This window comes from Lactuca saligna, chromosome 7 (genome assembly GCF_052625555.1).
Source record: "Lactuca saligna cultivar CGN05327 chromosome 7, ASM5262555v1, whole genome shotgun sequence".
NCBI classification, from domain to species: domain Eukaryota; kingdom Viridiplantae; phylum Streptophyta; class Magnoliopsida; order Asterales; family Asteraceae; genus Lactuca; species Lactuca saligna.
This window is the reverse complement of record NC_136423.1, coordinates 54,044,801-54,055,529: the sequence shown is the minus strand read 5'-3', so window position 1 is coordinate 54,055,529 and position 10,729 is coordinate 54,044,801. Positions and strand designations below refer to the sequence as shown.

The 10,729-nt window shown below is 32.5% G+C and overlaps 2 long non-coding RNA genes across 2 annotated transcripts; one reads left to right on the top strand and one right to left on the bottom strand.

Moving 5' to 3' along the window:
- Positions 1-268: 268 nt before the first annotated feature.
- Positions 269-1,950, bottom strand: LOC145006083 (uncharacterized). Its single transcript, XR_013662769.1, has 5 exons — positions 1,501-1,950; positions 1,310-1,397; positions 1,089-1,195; positions 903-964; positions 269-784 (listed from the first exon to the last, which is right to left on the bottom strand). It is a non-coding gene; the product is annotated as an uncharacterized LOC145006083 (long non-coding RNA).
- A 6,638-nt stretch (positions 1,951-8,588) lies between these two features.
- Positions 8,589-9,893, top strand: LOC145007553 (uncharacterized). Its single transcript, XR_013662991.1, has 2 exons — positions 8,589-9,169; positions 9,582-9,893. It is a non-coding gene; the product is annotated as an uncharacterized LOC145007553 (long non-coding RNA).
- The last annotated feature ends 836 nt before the right edge of the window (positions 9,894-10,729 follow it).

The window sequence follows — 10,729 nt, the reverse complement described above, 5'->3', positions numbered from 1 at the left end:
CATTTCTTTTATGACACTCTCAAGACCACCAATTTCGTTAACCCACTAAAAAATAAATATACATGTTATTGTTGTCGTTAATTTGTAAGCTACAAAATGGTGCTTCTTTTTTACTCGGTGCAAAATATATATATATATATATATATATATATATATATATATATATATATATATATATATATATATATATATATATATATATATATATATATATATATATATATATATATATATATATATAAAAGCTTCAACAAAGAAAGCACACACAGTAACTACCTTCAAGATCGATTTGTCATAAGTCCACGACCTAACTACCTAAGTACATTAAATGAAAAAAACACATTCCTCAATAAACATGTTAGATGATTTTAAAGATATAAAATGTTTGTATAAAATATGGTAAAGATTGTGAAATAATATACATACCTTGATTAGGAAAGGTTTTCACGATTCTCCCATAACAAACGAAAGGAGCATATAGTGTTGAAAAATCATTTCCTATAACAATTATAGGAATTCTGTTTGTGCTATCTGATTCCCTCCAATTTTGTCGAATGCAAACTGTTGTTGGATTATCTGATAGATTCATCAGTGTGCCAACAAGTATTTGTTTGTGCTATCTGATTCATCAGTTTGATTTTTTCATGAACATATTTAAAGTATTGAATTAACCAAAGGGCAAGTACAAGAGTCAACCATTATTTTCATCCAATCAGATTTGTAGCTCATCAAATCTACCAAGACTTGCATCGATATCATTGATCATCAAACAGCTCAATTTCCTCTGTATTAAACAAGACAAAAGTATTGATAGGATAAAATCAACCAATTAGTTTTGAAAAAATAACACTTTAGAGTTTAAACTTAACACACATGATAGTTAAAGAGGTAAAACTTCAAACCTGATTGTGAACGACTTGAGATGCAGTACAATACAGATCACGTATCAGTCTTCCTGGCTCTCCTGTAAAAGAAGAGTAACAAATATAGGATGGAAGTTTACAAGTTTTATAAATACTAAAAGGCGTAAAAATATAGTATGAAAATTGTAATTTGTATAAGCAAAACATTCATCAAAACCATCTTACCAGCTCTCTCTGATTCCAACTCTGTAGCAGACATGTAAAATTCCCATGGCCTGGAAAATAAGTTTAATTTTGAAATGTTTTTCCTTGCCCTTTTCCTCCCCAAATGCCTAATAAATAGATGCAAAGAATCAAAGTTTTCAAACATTGACACACTGTCATCTAATACTATTATATTTTTCTTGCCTCTTACCCTATTAGGTTACAAGTTTAAGGATATTTACCTAGAATCAATGGAACTTTGATATTGAGAAGATGTGCAATATTTGATATTGAGAAGATGTGCAATATCGTTCTTCACAATGTGGACAGCTGCACAAATTTAGATAGAAAAAGGAGATTGTAAGCTCTTGAGTATTTATGATAAAACAAGTACTAATAATAAGATGATAATACATTCAAAATTGAACATTACTATGGTTAGGGAGAGAGTTACAGAAAGGAGGATCCCATTAGGGCAAGAGCAATGGAGTTTGAAAATGTGGAGAAGATGAGTGCAAATATCGGAGATTGTTCTATGTTGTTGTAATTTGAGGAGAAGGCAACTTTTGTTGATCCCATCTGATCGTTGTGGTTGCTAAGAATCAAACGAAAAGGTACACTTCCAGGGCGGCGACGTCAACCAGAGGGTAGTTGATCGTGGCGGCAGGATAGGGTTAGGGCTAATCGTCCTGACAGAAGGTAGAAGTGGCGGACAACGGTGACGGAAAAGGTGGACTTCCCGAGTATCGATTACATCTTTGGTGGAGACAGTTGGTGGTGCGTTGTTGGTATGTGATGTTGCCGGCGTCAGGGAAGAACACCTGACGTCGTGAGGGCGAAGAGATAAAGAGAGACGGATGAGATTTGGTTTAACAGTGGTTGTTGTGTGTAAGTATACACCATGTACAATTGTAAGCTTAATATTATTGTAAATGAGGTAACATGTATTGTACCTCTTAATTTTCAAGAAACAAGCAATATGTGTAATAATATATATATATATATATATATATATATATATATATATATATATATATATATATATATATATATATATATATATATAAATGACTATTTTACCTTTATATTTTATTTTTAAGATTTTTGAAAATCATTATTATTCATTTATATTTTTGTTATTATACAATTACTAAAAACGTACAACCATCAAAAGCACAAGTACAACCATATTAACACACTACCTTGTCATTTATGTATTCTTCGACAAAACAACTTCTTCATTTGTTTTCTCCGATGAGCTCAAAAAGTATTTGAATGGTTCCACCCTCACCGCTCACCCATTACAAATTACACCATCTCTAAAACCCTTAAATTCATTTCTCGTTCTCCTTTTCAGTTTCACTAGTGAGAAGAAGAGTTTTTATTAACGACGTCTCCCATAATGTCCCACGCCCCTACCCTTGACATCCCCACGTTCTTAGTAAAAAGAGAGACACGGGGAAGATATGGTCGTCTTTCGCTCTTAAGAGCTTCACCATCTCTTCGTAAAATCTATTACAGGTCTAGTTAGATTCATCAATCTCATTGGAATCTGTGTGGTTAGAGGCTTAAGAACTCGACCATTGATCGGAATCGGGTTTTGAGATGTTTCTTTTGGTTGGATTTCTTCCGATGTCGATCACTGCCCCTGCTCTTATCCTTTCTTTTACTATAATTAATGTGATTATGGACGAAGTTGATGGTGGACTTTCATGCAACTGAGTGGGCGGTGAGAGATGAAGTAAGGGTTGGCGGTTTGGGGAAGTAGAACTTTGGATACCATTGTCGATCTCCTTCTTATATGGGGTTTCAAATATAATGTGCTTCATTGATCTTCTTCTTAGATGTAGTTTCAAACATTTTGATTTCTAATTTATGAGTTTCGTTTCGATTTCAATCTCGCAACATAAGACCTTCGGACTGAAAACCCTCACATGATCACTATCTCGGACCGCAAACCACTTTCGGCCGTAAACTCTTCGGACAACAAACTATTCTCGGTAAAAAACTACTTATCGGGTAGAGTTCCTGACCGTGAACCCCTAAATTCTATCAATTGGCACAAGATCCTAAGTGTTTTGTCATTCCCAATGAAGGTGTCCCATCATGTTTTCGGCCATATATATATGGGGGCCGAAATCAATACCTCCTTATCACACCTTCTAGCCGAAAACTCACCTTTTTCTCTCAAGAACACAAACCGAAAACCCACCATTCTCTCTCAACTATCATCCGAAGATCGCTTGAATCTTCATAGGATCATACCGAGTTCTTCAAGTGTTCTTCATACCATCAAGCAATCATCATTCCATCTCCTTAAACTGAACCGAAAACACCTTTATCCTCTTGGTTTCACCAAGAACACACTTGAATCATCATCTGAACGAAAACACCAACGCTGACTGAAAACTCCTAACAGCCTCACGATTTACTTCTAATCCTCATTTTTGTATGTTATTCTTACATCTTAGGCTATTCCATAACATGTTTACCACTATATTCGCTAATTATATACATATATATTGCGTAAAATGCTATTAGGACCCAATTTTGTTACAGGATTTAACTTGTGGAATTTACTCTATTACGTCGTATCTTCACTCGAACACTCACATAAGGTAAGTTCATACCCCTATGTTTTACCATTTTTAAATGCTTTTAGGTGGGAAATACAAGTAGAACACAATGTATTTTTGTTAACACTTACATGCGATTACAAACCATTTTTATGATATTAATGCTCTTATAAAACTTATTAAAATATTCTAAACTATTTTCAAACTCTTAAATTGTCGTTTTTATCAAACCGTATTCATATATATCTTTATGTATAATTAGGATTTAACTGACTTAGGACTATTGCTCTTGCCTTGATTCTTGTTTCTTGTTTGGTTGTGGGCTTAGGGTAGGATCATCTACCCGATTGTCAGTTAAATCTTAGAGTAAATTACACGAATGGTCCCTATGGTTTAGGGTAATTTGCGCATTTGGTCCCTAATTTATATTTTTAACTCGGAAGGTCCCTATTGTTTGTTTTTGTTACGCGCTTGGTCCCTATCATACATAAAAAGACTATTTTACCCTTGATTTTTTAATCTATTTAAATAAACACACCCCAACCCCACCTCTCTCACCTTACCTTACCTGCCCCATCATTTTTTTCTATTTAAATAATAGTCGTTTTGGGTAAGACAGAGACCAAGCGTGTAATAAAAACAAACATTAGGGACCAAGCACGTAACAAAAACAAACAGTAAAGACCTTTCGAGTTAAAAAAATAAGTTAGGGACCAAACGCGCAAATTACCCCAAACCATAGGGACCATTCGTGTAATTTACTCTAAATCTTAATTATACATGCCAAGTATATATATGAGTATTAAACTTATTTCAATAACATTGTCAATAAGTTCGGTTCAAACAAAACATTTGGAAACTATAATAGGTATAGTTTTGAAATCCATTCACACTATTATCTAGTTTAATAATACAATACATGAATCAATACATAAGTACAAACTACTTTTCATTACGAGTACATTATTCATTTACAAGAAGAAAAAAACATATACACACTACGTGTAAACGAGTTAATACTAGAATGTGAGATACTACTTCATGGCACTTAGTAAGTTTCTTGCTAAGTCATGTTTTATAACCAGAGTCTCCTAAGGGGAGAGCGTGAGCTTGTGTGTAGATCTATACGAGACTGACAATCCTGCACCTTGGCTGTTAGCTACAGTTGGGACTGATAGGTCTATGGGTGATGTCATAACTTTTTCGATGCCTGAAGAAGGTCGTGTAGTATACTAGTCAATTTAGCATGGTTATAATCTCATTCACATTAAGCATTAACTAAACATTTCGATTTACAAAACAAACATTACTTCAGTGGTTTTATTTTAAGTAATAAGACTACATATCATTATATTCTAGGATTATTACACTATAGAGTTCATACAAGTGCAATACACTATCTTCTATCAAAGAAAACATACATTTATGGAAAACACCCACTCACACTATTTCAGAGTACAATAACATACAAACATTTTGGTCTTAAGGCCTAAGACTGCTTTTTTCATTTAAATAGAGAAAATATGGGATTTTCTGGGGAACATACTACCATTTTCAAGGAACAAATACAAACATCAAATACTAAATGCTTATGAACTCACCAACTTAAACGTTAATATTTTCTTTTCAAAATAACTTGTATTTTCAATGAACCAGTAGACAGGTACACTTACCCAGGTTTTTTAGAAAACGAAGCTTATTTAAGACTACTTTTATTTTGCTGTACATTTTTGGTGTCTTATAAACAATACATAGAACAAACATTTGGTAACTATATTTTAAATACAATGGATGTTGTTGTTTGTTTTATTATTATGCAATTGTTATGATACTATACATGACGTCCTCCGCCCTCGAACATTTCCACCGTTCTGGTTTGGGGGTGTGACAGATTGGTATCAAATTATTGTTTATAATGAACTAAGTATATCAAATCATAAAGGATATACAAACTATAAATGCTATGGGGCTGAAGCGCTCTAACTAAAAGTATACTTATAAAATCCGAGTATTTTTATAAAAAGTATAACAATATACATACATGCATACTAGATCAGTATTATAGCTAGAACAAAACAAAAATATTATGATTGTTGAACAACAGAGTAGACCTTAGGATATATATAATCATGTACGGGATTAATATAGTCTGATCAACTATATCTATTCGAGAGGTGATTAGCATATGCCTAGATTTCAGATTGTGGTTGAAAACAAAAGAGATCAATTTTTATTTAAAATCCGATATTGAAACTAATATCTATACACTATTTTTTGTTAACTGCCAATGATATTGTTTTAAGGTACTCATGTTCAAAAATTTTATGAGTTCATCCTAATTAAACTAAATAATGGATACTTTAATTTATTTTTTAGCTTTAACTTCAAAAATAGAAATATCACTTCCACCGAGTACAAATAATTGTTCATGCTTTGATCAATATACACAAATGATTGTTTTCTAAATTTGTCCCAATTTAATACGTTATTTGGAAAATAAAATTAAAGTCTTATACTGGTGCAAGCCCCCATCATTACAAAATTCTAGCTCCGTCACTGATTACGAGTTTGCTAAACATTTAACAAATATTTAAACATTTTAAACATAAAATTAAAAGAAAATATAACTTTATCAATGAAGATATAGAATTTTACATGACTAAGATACTAAGATACTCCATAAAAAAAATATTTTTTACATAGTCATTTTGTCAATATATCACACTTAGGACACAGTTATATATTTCAATCTATCACAAACCTCATAACAATGTTTGATTAAAAAATCAATTTGATATTTTAAAATCACGATGGTTTTAATTTTGTGTGGTTTATTTTTAGCGAAAAACCAAACTAGAGATTGTGAATTTTTTTTTTTTTTCAGAAAAACCTTCTTTAAGTCATAATTTTAAGGGATAATGACTTGAAAGGGTAACAAACTTTCGACTTTTGTCACATTTAGTCACTAAACTTTTTTTCATTATCTATTTGCCATTGAACTATTGAAACTGTTCACATTTTACCCTTATGACCGGCTGTTGCCGGTCATAAGGGTAAAATGTAAACAGTTTCAATAGTTCAATGGCAAACAGATAACGAAAGAAAGTTTAGTGACTAAATATGAACAAAATCGAAAGTTCGTTTCCCTCTAAAAAGTTCAATGACTAAATGTGAACAAACCTCCTCTTGTATTATGTTTTAGCAAATTATTTATTTTTGTTAAATTGTAGCAACATTTGCAGATGAAGAAATTTATGAAATAAAAAAAAAAAAAAAAAACAAAACCCTGAAAATATATTTAAAAAAAACAAAAAACCAAAACCGAAATAAAAAACCAATGGTTTGACATTTTCCAAAATAAAAAATCAAAATTTCCAATATGATTTTGGTTTTACAAAAACATTAACCATTCTCACTTATGTGAATTATGACCATTGGTTTGGCATGTGAAATTTGTGACATCCCATGAATATGTAGTTACAACATCGTCTGAAATCATAATTCATAGTAAGAGGTTAAAGTATCACCACATGAATACGTAGTTACAACATCGAATGAACTCGTAATTCATCACCTACAGGTTATGGGTCTGCTGGTGTTTCCACTGAGTTGTCTAGAATAGTCCGTGGTCGCCATCTATACTCTGGTAGATAACTACATCGCCACATTGCTGGTAAAGGTTATGGTATCTCCTTTCATCCTACATCACATATTCATCATCATCTATTTACCTAATTATCACCACCTTTCTATCATCACCTATCTCTCATCATTTTATTTCATCACACACCAACTATTTCATCTACCCATGTTTCATCCGCAACATATTTGTAGATATAAAATAAATATATCGTTTAAATCTTTTAAAACATGTATAAAATCGTTCATCCAGTATAAGTATTCAAATAATATACACACATATCACGTAATTTATATAAAATACTTCATAACTATGTGTAAGATGAAAGTAACTATATATACCATAAATGCTTCCTAACTTTGAACCCCAAGGTTTACTCCACTAAAGTTTCATATTCTCGGCTCTCTGAACCTAGAAGGGTCCAGATCTATCACACCAAAAAGCTCAAGATAGCTCTTCCTCTCACTCTACACACTCAAGCTCGCTAAGGTTCTCACTTATGGGAAAGGTAGTCGCAATTGAAGGCCATAAATGCCTTTAAATATGGCTCGAGCCCAAAGATCTAGGGTTTCTGCCAACAACGCGAACTCGTCGAGTCCATTCATTAATCCGAGTCATCAGTCGCGACCTTACTCGACGAGTTGAGGCGTCAACTCGTCGAGTCTCTCTTCTTAACTCAAAAGAAAAATAATTAAATGATGATACCTGGAAATCCGGATGTTACATTTTGTTTTTTTTTATTTCATAGATTTCTTCATCAACAAATGTTGCTACAATTAAACAAAAATAAATAATTTTGCTAAAACATAATACAATAGGAAGTTTGTTCATATTTAGTCATTGAACTTTTTAGAGGGAAATGAACTTTCGATTTTGTTCACATTTAGTCACTAAATTTTTTTTCATTATCTATTTGCCACTAAACTGTTGAAACTGTTCACATTTTACCCTTATGACCGGTAACAGCCGGTCATAAGGGTAAAATGTGAACAGTTTCAATAGTTCAATGGCAAATAGATAACGAAAAAAAAATTTAGTAACTAAATGTGACAAAAATCGAAAATTTGTTACCCTTTCAAGTCATTATCCCTAATTTTAACGGCGATTTGTTCTGACTTAAAGCTTTTCAATCACATACATCAAAATAGTGATTATCTAACGCAAAATAATAGTGATTATCTAACGCAAAATAATGTTTGAGTTCCAATCAACCTCTAAAATAATAGGTTTTGGAGGCTTCTCATTTGACGTTTATACTTAATGTTAAAACTGAACCTAACATAAAAATAAAAAATGGAGCTAAATTTGAAGGTTCGAAAACATAAAAATAATGGCGTTGGCCACCTCTAAAGCACCATGTATAATCGCCCAAATATTAGGGTTTTGTAATGTAACGAATTTCCACTCAGAAAGAAATGAGGCCATCTCAGAGGGGATTAAGAAGAAGGATTTCTAGGGTTGTTGCCCTCCTCTGTTCAAATCGAAGTTCGGTTTTGACTCAATTTACTCAAAACTCCATCTTCACGGCCGATGATTTTCTTCAACAATCAACAACCCCTTGTTCGATCATAAAGCACACACGCAAATTATCGACTTTGCTGCTGTTGGTATGATTATTCGACAAAATTTCATAAATGGTCCTTATGGTTCTACAGTTTTGGTTTCGCACATTCTAATCTCTTCAGTTACGCCTTGTTCCCGAGTTTAAAAGAGCATCCACAATGCACACAATGAGCATTTTAAGGTTCGTAGATGTTTTAGAGGCTGTGATGATGAATTTCTGTGTGTCTGAGTGGATTCGAGCAAAGTTGAGATTATCCGCGTCTTGGCAGGGCAAATCGGATGGTTATGTGAAAGAATCTCTGTCTTCTTTTTCATTGCAATCGGTAAGTTTGCAGCCATGGCGGATTTATCGTCTTTGTTCGATCGTTTACAGATCTGAGCCTTTTTTTGAATAGTTTTCTTTCTTTTTTACTGTTAACTGATCTGGATTTTACATCTACAGATCTACGCTCATCTGTTTTTTTTGATTTTTGTTTTCCATTTAATCTGTGATTTTCGAGATTATCTAGTGTTTCAACTGCACATGTATGCTGAATTTACAAATTATTGGCATTTCGGGATGCCATGGCTGGTCTGTCTCTTTTTCTTTTTAGTAAATGTTTTTAATTTTATTTTTGTAAAACATTGTAGCCAAATTGTCAATTTTGTTTTGGGAAAATCTGTTTCATATTACTTTTCAAGATTTTCAATTAATTTTATGGTCACATCTTTGATCTCATTATGTTGTCGACTTAGAATTGGAGCAGTTTGTTTTATGGAAGATTTCAGACTACAATGGTTTCTTCCGACAACAGCTAATATTGGAAAATTTTCTTATGCCCGACCTAGAAATTTCCACCTGTGAACTCGTTGAGCATATGAAGGTGTGAATTGAGCATATGAAGGAGCGAATGGCGGCAATATGAGCCGAAATGTTATTGATGTATAAACATGTGAATGTCTTTAGATGGATTGTAATTGCGATCGTTCTGATGGTTTTGTTTTTTTGTTCATGTGGTTGGATTTAAAGGTGTTGATTTTGGTGGAATCGTTTTTTTGTTGTTGGAATGTGTTTTTTTTTTTTTGGTTTCATGTTTAACTTTTGATCACATAGTATTTTAGGTTGATCTAATATGTTTTAATATAATTTTGTGTCCGTTGTGGGTTTTTTTAAATATTATAACCTTGCTTTTGCTTTTGATGATGGTTACATAGTAGTTGTAATTCAAATGACAATGAAATGAAATAGGTTTATGACGCTGGGTAATACATTTTGATGAATGGAAATGATATGTAGTTTGTATTGAGAATGATTGTTTTTTATTAATGAAATGTATTTAAATTGAAAATGGTTGTTTCAATCAAAATACATTACATTAATAAGAAACAACCCTCTTCAATCCCAACTACATAGTATTTTCATTCATCAAAATGAATTACACTGTCGACATAAGCTGATTACATTGTCATGAGATTTTAATTACTACGTACATAGTGGCCATCAATAAAAACAATGTTATAATGTTGCAAAAACCCACAAAAACTCAAACCAAAACCCACAATGGCCACAAGATTACACTAAAACAGATTAGATTAACCAACGATACTATTGATTAAAAGTTAAACACGAAATCAGAAAACACATTCTTGCCACCAAAAAACTGATTTCGTCCAAATCCACACCTCTAAATCGAACCACCTAAACCAAACCTAACCAACAAGCAACAGATCGCGATGGCAATCTATTCTAAAACCTTCACATGTTTAAGGATTTATTTAGTAGGTCTCATTCGACTTATATTCCAACTACCAAAAAAAATTGAGTTATCTTTTAAAACAAATGGGAAAAATCTGTAGGGTTAAAATGACATTTTTCCTTTTTGAACACCCATAAACCGTTTTCC